The 15,880-nt window shown below is 39.1% G+C and overlaps 1 protein-coding gene across 1 annotated transcript in view; it reads right to left on the bottom strand.

The window, feature by feature from the left end:
* Positions 1–15,880, bottom strand: part of LOC118152803 (uncharacterized) — a 150,191-nt gene that overhangs the window by 75,467 nt on the left and 58,844 nt on the right. The window lies entirely within an intron of this gene.

Below are 15,880 nucleotides of genomic sequence, written 5' to 3'. Positions count from 1 at the left end.
GGATCACTGACATATGAATGAGGTAAAATCCTCAACATATCCCTGAAGACATCTTGTGGTTTAGACATCTCATGGTTTTCAAAAACAAGTCTGCAAAAAACACTTTTATTTTCCCAGGTGTACTGGTGTTTGGTGACTAGCCCATAGCGACTAATTGGCTAAAAATTTTTATTATACAACTACTTAAAAAATTAATATCACCTCTGTGTTACTGATTTTTTTTTTTTTTTTTTTGAGGTGGAGTCTTGCTCTGTCACCAGGCCGGACTACAGTGGTGCGATCTCAGCTCACTGCAACCTCCACCTCCCAGGTTCAAGCGATTCTCCTGCCTCAGCCTTCTGAGTGGCTGGGACTACAGGCATGCGCCACCACACCCAGCTATAATTTTTGTATTTTTAGTAGAGATGGGGTTTCACCACGTTGGCCAGGATGGTCTCGCTCTCTTGACTTCGTGATCCACCCACTTCCACTGCCCAAAATGCTGGGATTATAGGGGTGAGCCAGAGCACCTGGCCCATGGATTTTCTTATTCAAAATTTTTAGTGGCTAGCCAATTCCTTAAAGATCCGTCCTACCATTAATTATCACCAAATCAATGGTTTCTCATTTATCAGCTGTCTATAGTCATGCCCCACCACTTGAAACTGTATGTCCTTACAGGCTTGTTGCATTTATAGATGACAGGGTAAAGGCATTTTTTTTTTTTAATTCATGTATCCCATGTGCAAATATATTCCTGATCAAGAGGCACCAGGCCCTAAAATCTCTGCTTGCCCATGCTTACATTGAGTCACCCACAGCAGTCAATACATGAAGAGAAGCAAGATCCTTTTCATACTCCATGGCTCCCAAGCACAGAGCACAGATGGCTTTAGGTGGAGGCAGTATATTATCAAAGATATGAGGAGACTTTGCAGTGAGAAAAACATTGCTTCTGGCCCAGCACTGCTACTTCCAACTCCTGACAAGTTGTTTCATCTCCCCTAGTCTCTCTTTTCTTACTGGTAGAGAAGAGAGTACACCTACTCAAATGGTCATTGTGAGACTTCTATGAGTTAATTTAGAGTTTTAAAGCAGTGTCTGGTACACAGTGAGTGTTCAGTAAAGGCTACTATTATAATTACTGTCATTATCACCATCATCAATGTTTTTATCTTGAAAATGAAAAACATTATCTGCATTTTGGAAAAAGTGAACACTCTTACAGTAATATAAATGAAGGGACACAAGACTACAGACAGAAAGACTAATTAGGAGGCTATTAGTGTAACTCAGGCTACAAAGACATGGGCTAGAACTCAGGAAAGGATCAGTGAAGACAGAAAGGCAAGGACAGAGTGAGGAAATTTGAACTGGACGGAGAACTGGGCAGAGATGGTAGGAGAGGGAGGAGATTATGACTTCCACATTTGTGACTTGGATAAATAGATAGTGGCATCTTATTAGAACAGAAAAAGGTCATGTTTTGCTGTGGAAGACAATTTTGGGCATGGTGCTGCTGGGAATTCCAGGAAGAGCTGTGTAGATGGCAACTGGTTCTGCAGGTAAGAAGAGAGACCCGCACCGGATGCGTGGTTTGATAAGGATCACCTTATGGCTGGCAGATGAGCCAAGGATGTAGAAGAGCATACCCAAAGAGGGCCTGCAGAATGAGAGGAGGCAACAACCAAGACCACAGCACTAGCGAACACCAGCATTAAAGCGTCTACAGAGAAACAAAAATGAATCTGAGGCAGAGAAGAACATCTAGGATACCAGTGCAGAAGTCAAGAGAGGACAGTGTCAAGTCAGGTAAATAAAGATTGATTTGTCAAGGACCTTAGTTACTTAAAAAGCTAAGAGAAACATAGGTTAAATACACAAAGTGGATCACAGATTTGTTCTTTAACAATGTCTTCATATCATGCAATGTTGATGCAATCCTTTTTTGATAATATTTTAACTGTGGTATGCCATGTACCTTGTCCATTTATTTTAATTAAGAAATATTCTTAAAAGTTCACTATGAGTTAAAATCGTGTTTTAACTTTCCCTAAACTAGTCCAATGTTAATAATTTAAAAAAATACTTTTTAGCTTTTAAAAACCCATGTACAGCAAGAATACTGGGATCAACTAATAAATTCTCAAATCTACCTGAATTAATCCTTAAGAACTGTAACTTCTATTTTCTATTCCTCAAAGAAATAATGTGTTATTTTATACGACAATGATGCACTTCTCTAAGTTATAAGGATAAGAATTGGTCCTAAACATGATGTGAAACTTCCACAAAGGAAGGAAAATGTTGCTATCTTTGGGGAAAAATGTCCCTCTTTGAAATCCAGTATCAAACCTCTCCAGTAGCATTAGCTGGCCACAATAATTCAAACCTGTAATCCCAGCTACTCGAGAGGCTGAGGCAGGAAGATCTCTTGATACAGGTTTTGGTATCAACACCCTGTCTGACAACAAAACAAAACAAAAAAAACTCTCTCCAGTAGCAATTGCTTCAATTCCTTTTAAACAGTTACAGTGCCATTTGTTTTTGAGCCAGAATGAAAGTTTAGTAATGGTAAAAGGCAGGCAAAAAAAAAAAAAAAAAAAAAAATAGTAAAAAGGTGAGACCTGCTTCTCGGCCGTAGGAAAAAACTGGGCTACCTCAGACATGCTAGAGCACAGCCCAGAGACGGTAGACAAGGGCTGCGGCAGAGAGGAGGAGCACTGTAGCACTGTTTTTTTGTTGCTGCCTTCACTGCGGTTCTTTCTTACCACTGACGTCAGAGCACGTATGGTAGGCTGCCAGGTATGCCTGTGCCTGTCCCAGCTCTCATATCCAACAAGAAAACCAGAAAAGTGAGGAAAGCATAGGGTAATACCATGGTTTTCGCCTTACATTCAACTTAAGACTAAAATAACAAACTTTATACTTTTGAAAGTATCTCTGAAAAGCACTGTAACTGATGGAACATAAACTCCAACGCAACCATGGATCATGTAAAACGTATAATATTATTCCAAATGTAATAAATTCTAAAACACTGAAAGTTATTACAGACTCTGTAAATTATAATGTACAAACTATAATCAATCTAACTTTGGAAAAAGGATTACCTGTTTTTTAACCCAGGATAATAATAATTATGCTTTGCTTAATTTCAGAAAACTTTTCCCAAGATTGCTAAATCTTTAGTCTCCACTACTCTCCACCTTGAAGATATACTTTAGGTTTTCATCCCTCTTAAATGCAAAATGCTTTATGAGCCCCAATGTGTCACTTACGTAACTGGAGGGAAAGCGATAACAAAGAGAGTTCTGTAAACTAGAGAAACATTTATTATTTTAAAATGGCAAACAGATACTCATTGTTCAAATAAAGCTTTAAGAACTTAAATATCAGTCCTAAACTGTATTTCCTGTCAACTCAAGAATCTAATAATCTGTTAAATATTCTAGCTACATCTGTTCTCATGGCTACACATAAAATCTGAAACTGCCAAAATTTATTCCCTAACAGACACTTTAGAGCAAAAATTTTGTTAAGTTCAATGTCTTGCCAACTCATAAGCTTAGGTTTAATTTTAAAAGAAAATGTAAGGTGTGATTACACACTTACGAAGCCAACAAATTCACAGCTCTCAGTCTATTTTCAAGAGGTCATTGGCCTAGTAAAGGTCATTACATTGTAATAAAGATAATAAAATAAAAATGTCAATTAACTTTCAATTAATCACCTGGGAACCATCTAAAATGTAGCATCTAATAGGGAGGGGAAGTAAAAGGATATAACAGAGAAAAGAGATACAACTTTGAGCCTTTTTTATATTTTCCATGTCTCCACTTCACTTTTTGAACAGAATACAGTTACAATAACAATTTTTACTGCCCTTGTCTTCTAATTCTATTATCTGTGTCAGTTTTGAATGGTTTTGATCAACTGGTTATCCTCCTCAATATGTTTTCCTAATAATCTTTGATTATGTATCAGAGAATGTGATTTATCTTGTTGGGTTCTAGATATTTTATATTCCTATAAATACTCTTAAGCTTTGTTGTATAGTTAATTTACTTGGAAACAGCTTGATCCCTCTGATGCTTGCTTTATGATTTGCTAAGCAGGTCTGGAGCAATGTTCAGATAAGACCCAATTACACATTCTACTGAGGCAAGAATTCACCAAGTCCACTTCCCAACACCTCAGGAGTTACAAGTCTTCCCAGTCGGGCTATTGGAAAGAGGCACTGTGTGAGTGCCAGGCGCTGTTAGCTCATCCTCTTGATACTTTTTTGCCTCCTGCCTTGGGTAGTTTCCTCACTTGCATTATCAGCACTCTGCTGAATATTCAAGGGGACCCTTTGAGCAACTCTCTCCTCTCTGGGACTGTGTCCTATAAACTTGAGCTGCCTTGATCTCCCCAGATTTAGCTCTTCAACTCTGAGTCTACCAGGCTCTGCCTGGGTCCACTTCCCTGAACAGCACCCTGGCAACTCTCTCTAGGCGGGATGCAGAGGCAATCACAGAACTCAACTCAGTTGTTTCCTGTCTATTAGGTACCGTCACATCTCTTCTTTGCCCCAAATCCGGTGTCTCAAAAAACAATCTCTCATTTATTTTGCCTGGTTTTTTTTTTTCATTTTATCAGGTGGGAGAATAAATCTGGTCCCTGTTACTCCATCCTGAGTGGATGCAGAAGTCCACTCTCTCTTTTTTTTTTTTTTTGAGATGGAGTCTCGCTCTGTCACCAGGCTGGAGTGCAGTGGTGGGATCTCAGCTCACTGCAATCTCCGCCTCTGGGTTCAAGAGATTCTCCTGCTTCAGCCTCCCGAGTAGCTTAGACTATAGGTGCGGACCACCACGCCCGACTAATTTTTGTATTTTTAGTATACATGGGGTTTCACCATGGTGGCCAGGATGGTCTCAATCGCTTGACCTTGTGATATGCCTGCCTCGGCCTCCCATTGTGTTGCAATTACAGGCATGAGCCACTGAACCTGGCCTCCACTCCCTTTTTGTAAAATCACCTCCTGAGGAAAAGTCCTCCTGCTCCCCTTTTCATTCAGCATCCAAGTTCTCCTGCTCCCCTTTTCATTCAGACCTCTACTGCAGAACTGCAGAAGCCAGTGACTGCTCTTCTCTGTGGGTCCTTTGGAGCAGGTGCTCTGGATGTTCTCTTTTGGTTTTAGAGCCATCTTCATCCCGAACAATGCTGTTGGTTTCTTCTGACCCATTATCTGCTCAGCAAAGCCAGGCCTGAAGGCCACACTCCTGCCATACCTCCCCTTCTCCCTGACTCGCCAGTCTCTTGGCAGGTGAGCTTGAACAGTCATTTCTTGAAGCTCAGGAGTCCGGAAGCTTATAACAATAATATATGTTATTCTCTAGAACATACACTGGCTAAATACCACTACAAATGTGCCATAATCTCTTAAATAAATCTGTTATGCTTGTAAAGATTTTCTAAATATGGTCCATAGTCCAAATGTTCCCAAAACCAAAATCAAAAACAAACAAAAAAAACAAAAACAAGGGCAGAGTTCCTTGGCATTAACTATAATGATATATAAACATAAAGCAAAAAGAATGAGGACTCTTAAAATATACGTAAGCACCAAATCTCATCAGAAGCAGCAGCGACCACCACTTCTAGGAGGTGGGTTCTAGGATACGACCAACTTCAAAGTCTGGATAAATCAGTGAAAAACGTTTCTGGAGTCAGTATGCCCCTAAGCAGATTTCAAGTCCAACAGAAGAATATGTTGAAATTATGAGTCACTTATAATTAACAAGAACCGCTAAAATCACTGTTTTTCAAGATGTTACTATTTTTGGAGAAATTCTGATGGAATGCTATATTACTGAAAGGGAAAGCATAAGTGATCTAAAAATTTGGAAATAAGAAATATTTTAATTAAATTACACACATGTATGATTTCAAACACAACTAATTATTGTAAGATAATTTCAATAAGCACTCTAAGGATTATGGTGGCACTGGAAAGATTAAAAATCTAGAAAGTTGAGATTCTACACTTCCCTTTAGCTCTATCTCTAAATCTACCTACTGTTCATGACTTGGGGTCTTTGTTCTCACTGTCCCTTCTGTTTGGAGCTGTACAGTCCTAGATCCTCATATGACTGCCTTCTTAGTGAAACCTCTTCTCACATATCTTCTCAGAAGGGCCCGCCCTGCTCACCCTAGCTGAAGCAGTCCTCCTCGGCCTTACCACTATATCATTACTCCCTTTTATTTCCTTCAGGTCTATATTATTGTCTGAAATTATTCTTTTTCTTTATACACTTATTATCTGTCTTCACCACAGCCCTGACTAAGAATGAAAGCTGATTCTCAAATCTCAAGGCCATTTTTTTAAGTGCTAGCTAGACAACTCCACCATGTAAAGGGTTTTAAGTTCTTTATTTTGGCTCATATACTAAATATTAGTTCTTCTTTCTTAATGAAAAATATATTTCCTATTGTTTATAAAAGCTTCTGCAGGGGTCCACCAATTAGAATTGTATGGCTGAGTACTCATCTTTGGAACTGACAACTTAGCTACTGGTGTCAGTACCTGTCTTTGCCTGTAGCCATTTCTAGCCACTGTATAATATTTTGCTGTCTATCAAGGCAATGTCCATTCCTGTCTATAAAGGCATTGGTAACAGTAGTATCATTTTACATGCAGAAGAATATTTAGAAAAGCAATGTATGGGTATCTTCCCCCTACAACCACACAAGTGTCTCAGATAACCAGCTAAAGAGAGATATCCTTCTTCACAGCACAAATGAAGTGGATTAAACTATTCAGATGTTTCTCAAGGGCAGATAGGAGCTATCAGAGTCATCTCTAGGCTGTATGTTTCCCTACCCACCAAGAGAATCACTTAACTAGGAAGCCACTGCCACATTTAGGAATGGGTCATACTCCTGTTTTTGTAGGGGCAGGAATCTATTCTCTTGTTGGGAATGTCCATCAAATGAAATGACAAAAATATCATATATCCATTTGAAACTACAGATGCACTGGTGTAAACATCTGGAACTAAGTCAGTTTGTTCCAACTTAATGTCAAAAAAGAAGACACATTTGAGTTGGTGTGGTGGCATGGTGGGAGCCTTGGACTGAAGACTCTGGCTCTGATGCTGGCCCCTAAATAGCCTGATGACTTAATGCAACTCAATCTCCTTCTCAACTACAATAATTGCTGCCCTGCCCACACTATAGGCTCTGGTGGGAGCTGAATGAGAAAATCCATAGGAACCTATTGCAGAGACTATTAGAACTGGAGGAGTGTGAAAAATTATCCTTCATTCTCCCATTCTCCCCGCCCTCATTCAGTGTTCTGGACTAGAATTTTGGGAAAGCTACAGGGTGAGCAAACACTGTTAGAAAAAATGCTTGCACATACACATATTCAACTTTTTCTATGACATATTATCTTTTTCTTCAAAGTAAGAAAAGGAAAAGTCATCAGTTTAGTTTGCATGGTATCTTGTTAAAAAGGAAGGTTTATTTTTAAGTAACTCTCATTTCTTATGAACCAGAAAATTAAAAGTTTAATTTTCACTAGCAGCATTTGAAAATGTCTCAAATGGTGTTATGTGGAATGTTGAGTTACAGAATTTTTGTATGTGTTACATACAAATTGATTCTGTGAGCAAGTAAGCTGTGAAATGCTGAGTCAAAAATATTCTCTTTTTTTTTGAGATGGAGTGTCACTCTGTTGCCGAGGCTGGAGTACAGTGGCCTCCTACGTTCAACCAATTCTCCTGCCTCAGCCTCTTGAGGGTCTGGAATTACAGGTACCCACCACCACATCCAGCTAATTTTTGTATTCTTAGTGAAGAGAGGGTTTCACCATGTTGGCCCGGCTGGTTTCGAACTCCTGACTTCAGGTGATCTGCCTGTTTAGACCTCCCAAAGTGCTGGGATGAACACTGAGATGAGTTGAGATGACATCAGCTACTGCGCCCAGCCAATAAATTCTTTTACTATAGGAGTTCTCAGAACCTTTAGCATGCTGATACACAGTGTAAAGCTCCATGGGCAAATGCCAAGTGTTTCTGGAGCTTATGTGATCACAAAATGTTTTATCAATGGCAGGCAACCTTTTCAGTCTAGTACTCCATGCAGAAGAAATCAGGAAACGTTACAGCTGTTAAAAAATGCTTAATTCAGCCAAGCACGGTGGCTTATGCCTGTAACCCCAGCACTTTGGGAGGCCGAGGTGAATATATCACGGGGTCAAGAGATCGAGACCATCCTGACCAATATGGTGAAACCCTGTCTCTACTAAAAATATATAAATTATCTGGGTGTGGTGTGTGCCTGTAGTCCCAGCTACTTGAGAGGCTGAGACAGGAGAATCACTTGAACCCAGGAGGCAGAGGTTGCAGTAAGCCAAGATCGTACCACTGCACTCCAGCCTGACTACAGAGCAAGACTCCATCTCAAAAGAAAAAAAAAGTTTAATTCAATTTTTATATGTTTATATTACCTGTCCATTCCTGAAGTCAAACAGCACCCAGGAGATTTACTTATACTGAAGACAAGTAGTCCCTGATCCAGCTTTCTCAACGTTTCTGCCTTGTTTTTAACAAGCAGGCATATTCAATTACTCCATTTATTTCTTCTATTAGGTGTTTACCTCTGCTATTCCTAAATCATATGAAAATACTTTTCTATTTTAAATATTATTTATTTATTTCCTGCTGGAGACAATGAGGATTAGCTATTTTAGACTTCTGCTTCCCCTCAACACAAATAGGCTTCTTTTCCTTCATCTCCCCAGCAAGTTTTATCATAATTCTGCTTTTATTTATTGCAATATCACATAAATACTGTTTGTGACTGAGCCATGTAGTATATTATTTCTCTTCTTATAAAACTCTGTTTCCCCTCAGTGTTAATAACTACTTTGTTGTTGTTTGCTAGGTTTTTAAAAAAAAAATACTTATCTCTAATTCATCATTCAACCCTCCACTAGGATTTAATAATTAAAGTTATAGGCCAGGTGTGGTGGCTTATGCCTGTAATTCCAGCACTTCGAAAAGCCAAGGCGGGTGGATCACGATGTCAGGAGTTCAAGACTAGCCTGGCCAATATGGTGAAACCTTGTCTCTACTAAAAATACAAAAATTAGCTGGGCATGGTGGCATGCGCCTGTAATCCCGGTTACTCAGGAGGCAAAGGCAGGAGAATTGCTTGAACCAGGACCCAGGAGGCAGAGGCTGCAGTGAGCCCAAATATGCCACTGCACTCCAGCCTAGGCTACAGAGCCACAATCCATCTCAAAAATAATAATAATAAAGTTATAAATGAATAAAGAGTCAAAAAACTCTTCTTAATGCTGCTACACCTATTCGACAACATATTAGCTTTTTTCTCCCTTGGAAACGCTACTCTTAGAATTCTCCAGAAGGTCTTCCTGTCCCAATATGAACTGCTCTCCAGGCTTGCTGAAGCTTCTCACCCCCTCCCTGAAATTCCCTGTGTCTCTTCTGAACGGAATGAATCCTGGGGTGATTCATCTCTGCCCTGTGCAGGCTCTTCCTCCTTCTGGGTTACTCCCTTGTGTGTGGAGCATCCTCCAGGAGCTTCCTGACACATTGTTCACATCAACCACACTGGAGCCCTTGGCTGTCTGGAAATGACTTTATTTCCTCAGGCTTGATACAAATTTTGCCCAGTAAATATTTTTAGTAACCATTTCTACTTTCAGCATTATTGCTGAAAAGTTGATGTTCCTTTTGTTTCCTGATCCTTAATATAAAACCTTTTTGAAGGCTTTTATGATGTTTATTCCTAGGGTAGTGAAATTTACAAAAATATTATTCGACAACAGACCTTTCTCCACTCATTTTGTCAGGCACTTCATGGGCTCTTTCAAACTCAAACACTCATATCCTTCAAACACTCATATTCTTGTGGGCTGGTCTGGACAATTTCCTTATGTTATTTCCTTAATAAATTTGTCTCTCCTTTATTTCTGAAACTCCTAGTACTCAAATATTGGACTGATGAATTATCTTCTTAACATTCTTAGTTTTTCCTCAGACTTTTTGCTCTCTTCGAGGTTTAACATTAGCTTCCAATGCTTCACTTGAAGTTTTCTACTTTTGCTACCTTATTTCTAAAAGCTCTTTCTTGTTTTTAATTGTTCCTTTTCTATAGCATCTTTTCCTATCTCATAAATACAAAATGAGTTCTTACAAGATAGTCTCATCTATCTGACGCTACCAATTACAGTTTTTCATTGTTCGAGACAGAGCCTCCCTCCGTCACCCAGCTGGAGTGCAGTGGTGCAATCTCGGCTCACTGCAACCTCTACCTCCCAGGTTCAAGCAATTCTCCTGCCTCAACCTCCTGAGTAGCTGGGATAATAGGTGCATGCCACCATGCCCGGCTAATTTTTTGTATTTTTAATAGAGATGGGGTTTTACCATGTTGGCCAGGCTGGTCTCAATATCCTGACCTTGTGTTCCGCCGCCTCAGCCTCCAAAAATGCTGGGATTACAGGCATAAGCCACTGTCCCTGGCCTCGTTTTTAAGTTTTCCTCTGCTCCTCAGTCTCTTGTTCTTCTGCAGGTTTCAAAAAATATTGATTACTAGCATATTGTTAATGTATTTCAGTTGCTTTCATTTTGGAAGCTTTCTTCAATTGAATGATTCCTCAGCTGTGCATTCATATTCGAGTGAGGCACCAAAAGTTGATTCAAAGTTATGCAGAGTGTGGGCTCAGCACCACAAGGTGGTAAGTGCAGACCTAGTTGTTTCACCAGAGAACTCCCTAAATGTCCGTATCTGCAGGCCCTTTCTTGTGGGCTGGTCTGGTGCAGTTTTGCAGATGAACCCTCCATTCTTCTGCACAGGGAAGGTGAGTATGGGTGCCAGAGTTCTGACCCACTGGGGAAAGAGGCCTAAACAGTCTTACTATGTAGGCTTTCACTTAGTTCCTCTGTTTTCAATACAGTTGTATCTCTACCTGTCCTGGAACGTGTTAGAGTCAAGTCTGGAGCCTCTCAGGTGCAATTTGATGAGGTAGGGATGGGGTGATCACCTGGCTAAGCAGAGGATCAAGGAATCTTACTTCACGTATGTGCTTTCAATACACCTTATCTTTGAAGATCCTGGTACCTTCAATTCCTGAGCCCTTCTAGAATTCCGCAGTACACGCCAGCACATATCTCTTGTCTGAGTTCCCCTCTACAGTTTCAGCCTTCTTGAGCTACCACTTATTTATCTACTTTCCATCTTGTCAAAGTTGATATCATTTCTCATCTACTGCTATTTCTTTTCCATTCTTCTGGTTCTTTCAAATTGTAACTTTAAAAGCTCTTTATTATCATCTTAGTGGGTTTTCAGTAAAGATAATTGTTCAATACATTGTGTTAAATGGAAGTTCTGTATCAGTCAAAAGTATTTTGGTGTAATTACACTAGCCTTCATTACATTCCCAGTTTTGATTCCTCAAGAATGAATAAGAGTAACAAAGAAGTTTAAAATGTAAATGACATATCTCTAAATAGCAAATGTTGTACATATTGAATTTAATTTTTTTTTTGAGACAGAGTCTCACTCTGTCACCAGGCGCCAGGATGGAGTGCAGTGGCACAATCTCGGCTCACCGCAACCTCCGCCTCCCGGATTCAAGCAATTCTCCTGCCTCAGCCTTCTGAGTAGCTGGGACTACAGGCAAACACCACCATGCCCAGCTAATTTTTGTATTTTTAGTAGAGACGGGGTTTCACCATGTTGGCCAGGATGGTCTTGATCTCTTGACCTCGTGATCCGCCTGCCTAGGCCTCCCAAAGTGCTAGGATTACAGGCTTGAGCCCCCACGCCCGACCTAAAATATATTTTAATCTATATTTGACCAAATAAAATTGCTCAACTATTTTTTAACCAAAAACATATTTATACTATGATTATTAATCAACTGTATAAATAATCAGACTAAATAAATCACTTCTAAAAGGTTTCTTTTAAATAGATAATTCATCCTTTTATATGCTGAAGAAACAGGCTAAGAGATTCAGGAAAATAACAGTTTATAGATTTAAGCAATGTTTCATATTCTGTATTTCCACTATTTGTATTTAGTGAAGCAAGTTAACTAGAATTGAGTTACAAGTGATTCTGAGAACCTCTTATTTGGCCCTTTAAGAAGAAAACTGTCTCCTCTTCAATAACCTTGCCAGAAATTATCATTATTTCTATTTTACAGATAAGAAAGCTGAGGATAGGTCACTTGTAAAAGGTCAAACAGGTAACAAGTGGCAGAGAAAAAATTCAAGCTGAGATCTTCAAGGACTCCTCACAATAATACAAACAAATAGTATTTCTCTTAATTTTGAATTGAATCCATATGATATCAAGATAAAAATATGCCATTAATTTAAATCACAAGACTAATGTCTTACGAGACAATTAGATGCAAAATTGATATTTATTAATATTTTATAAAGATGTTATACTTATAGGCTACTAATAAGGCTATTAAGAAATGTCTACATAGATAATTTTTTTTAATTACATCTTAAAAAGTCCAAGTACTAGTTTAAGTTTCTTTCTCACCCTTGAAACTTTTCACTGAAATTCTTATGTTTAAAAACTACTATGACATTTACATTAATCTCTCTCACGCTGTCCTTGAGAAATAGAAAATGATTTTATAATTTTAGAAAATTTGGCCTATCATAGTATAAAATATTTACCATTATTTATAGATTTCAAGCTACTGATTATAAGCTGGTAGTTCTCAATTGGCACACTATTTTTTCTTACATATTTCAGAGTTACAGGCATTATCAACAAATCTGTTTATCACATCTAAGTTTATTTAAAAGATGCAATTTTTAAAGAAGTTTTAAAAATGCTAATCAAGAAAGTTCCAGACTAAGTAAAGCTTTACAACAGAATAAGGTATAAAGGAAACTGAATGGCTTGCCCAAGAGCACAGAGTTCATTACCAATGACGCCAGAACCTGGGTCTTTTAACTCTAAGAAGAATGCTATTGGTACTACACAATTCTACCTCCAAAAATACAAATATGCTGCCATTTCAATTACATAAAACACAGTGAGACTCAGATTTTGGCTTTTATTTAAATTAAAAGTGATGCTTTTTTTTCCCAAACCTTAAATTTTTATTTTATTTTTTAATTTAAATTTACTTTATTTATTTATTTTGAAGTAGGGTCTTGCTCTATCATCCAGGCTGGACTGCAGTGGCATGATCATGGCTCACTGCAGCCTCAACCTCCTGGGTTTAAGCAATCCTCTGGAGTAGCTGGGACTACAGGCGTGCACTACCATGCCCAGCTAATTAAAATTTTTTTTTTCTTTTGTAGAGATGGGGTCTATGTTGTGTAGGCAGATTGGTCTTAGAGTCCTGGGCTCAAGTGATCCTCCTGCCTCAGCCTCCTAAAGTGCTGGGAATATAGCCATTAGCCACCATACCCAGCCATCATTTTATAGCACAAAAATTATCTAAGTCACTAGGTGAGAGTGAAGAAAAGCAAATAAAATTTTGTAGCTCCAAATCTTATTGCTTGCTCTTCTATCTAATCATCTTAACTTGTTAAAACCTGAAATTCGATCTTATGTATTAAAGTCTGGGCATACCTCATTTTATTGCACTTTGCAGATACTGCATTTTTTAAATAAATTGAACATTTGTGGCAACCCTGTGTCAAGAAAGCCAGTGCCATTTTTCTAACAGCATGTGCTCATTTTACGTCTCTGTGTCACATTTTCAGAATCCTCACAATATCCCAAACTTTTTCAGTGTTATATCTATTATGGTGAGCAAAGGAAGTGATTTCTTAAGAAGAAATCTACTGGAGAAGATGCTGTGAACAGTGTTGAAATGACAAGAAAGGATACAGAATGTTACATAAACTGAGCTGATAAAGCAGCAGCAATGTCTGAGAGGATTGATCCCAATTTTGTAAGAAATTCTACTCTGGGTGAAATGTTGTCAAATAGCAATGCATGCCGCAGAGAAATCTTTCCTGCAAGAAGGAGTCAAGTGATGTAGCAAACTTCATTGTTATCTTATTTTAATTAAGATATTGCCACAGCCATCCTAACCTTCAGCAACCACCACCTGATCAGTCAGCAGTCATTACCATAGAGGCAAGACCCTCCACCATCAAAAAGATTATAATTCCCTGAAGGCTAATGATGATTAGCAATAAAGTATTCTTAATTAAGGTAAGTATATTGTTTTTTAAGACATAATGCTAGTTCACACCAATGGACTATATACAGTATAGTATAAACATAACTTTATATGCACTAGGAAAGCAAAAAAACATGTAACTTGCTTTACTGCAGAATGTAGTGGCCTGGAACAGAATCTGCAATATATTTGAGGTCTTGCTATAATATATTTCAACAATCAAATTTCAACACATCTTGACAGAAAAATCACAATATTCATATAATTCTTATATTATGTAGCAAAAAAAAATGGTCTATTAAAAATATGGAATACCCATCTCTTTATAGCTGCACAAGTAGTAATACAAGTTAGTCAGAGCTGGCTACCACAGACAGAGCACTTAGCTGGTGCCAGGCACTATTCCAAGCACTTTACTGATTCTCTAAAATCCTATGAAGTACTGTACTCTTATTACCCCAACTTATAGACAAGAAAATCACCTTCTAGGGTCACATGACCTGTACCCAAGCTGTCCAACTTCTTGCAAAAATTTCCTCTCAAAATTCTAAGCCTTCCTGTCATGTTCCTTGAAACTCTTGTTGCATTATAAACACACATATTTTCATGCCTTTTTTTTTTTTTTTTTTTTTTTTTTTTTGAGACAGAGTTTTGCTCTTGTTGGCCAGGCTGGAGTGCAATGGTGTGATCTCGGCTCACTGCAATCTCTGCCTCCTGGGTTCAAGCAATTCTCCTGCCTCAGCCTCCCGAGTAGATGGGATTACAGGCATGCACCACCACGCCTGGCTAATTTTGTATTTTTAGTAGAGATGGGGCTTCTCCATGTTGGTCAGGTTGGTCTCAAACTCCCAACCTCAGGTGATCTGCCAGCCTCGGCCTCCCAAAGTGTTAGGATTACAGGAGTAAGCCACTGTGTCCGGCCTCATGCCTAACTTCTTTACAACAGAATGTCCCTCTACCTTTTCATTTAACAGTGAAGACTAGTCTGACCATTTCAACCTCTGCTACCTTCCCCATAAGGGAATTTCCTCATTTCCCACACCCACGTATCAGTCTATAAATGCCCTGGGTCACAAGGCTCACCCACTCATTCAAAAGTCCCTTGGCTAGGCTGGGTGTGGTGGCTCACGCCTGTAATCCCAGCACTTTGAGAGACTGAGGCAAGTGAATCACCTGAGATCAGGGGTTTGAGACCAGCCAGGCCGACGTGGTGAAACTCCATCTCTACTAAAAATACAAAAATTAGCTGGGCATGGTGGCGCATGCCTGTAATCCCAGCTATGCGGGAGGCTGAGACAAAAGAGATGCTTAAACCCAGGAGGTGGAGGGTGCAGGGAGCCAAGATCGCACCATTGCACGCCAGCCTGGACAACAAGAGTAAAACTCCATCTCAAAAGAAAAATGTCCTTTCTCTGACAAGGACTTAATTCTTAATGCTGCCATAAGCCCTCCTATAATAAATGAAATTTATAGAAAGCACCTCTGGAGAATTCACATACATACAACCTTCTGTGAACAGTTTGATCCATGCCCCCCCAGAGCACTTCTGAAGCTCTTCCATCTACAGCCTGCACACAGCCCATCTGCCATCCCTGCCCGGCAGTCTCTCAAAATGTGGTCCAGAGACCATCCATATCAGAATCACCTAGAATGTCTGTTTTAAACCATTCTAAATTTAAACCACTGTAAAGGCTTGTGGAATAAGGAGTCATTTCAACT

Source organism: Callithrix jacchus, chromosome 4 (genome assembly GCF_049354715.1).
Source record: "Callithrix jacchus isolate 240 chromosome 4, calJac240_pri, whole genome shotgun sequence".
Taxonomy (NCBI): Eukaryota; Metazoa; Chordata; class Mammalia; order Primates; family Cebidae; genus Callithrix; species Callithrix jacchus.
This window is presented reverse-complemented; position numbering and strand designations above follow the sequence as displayed.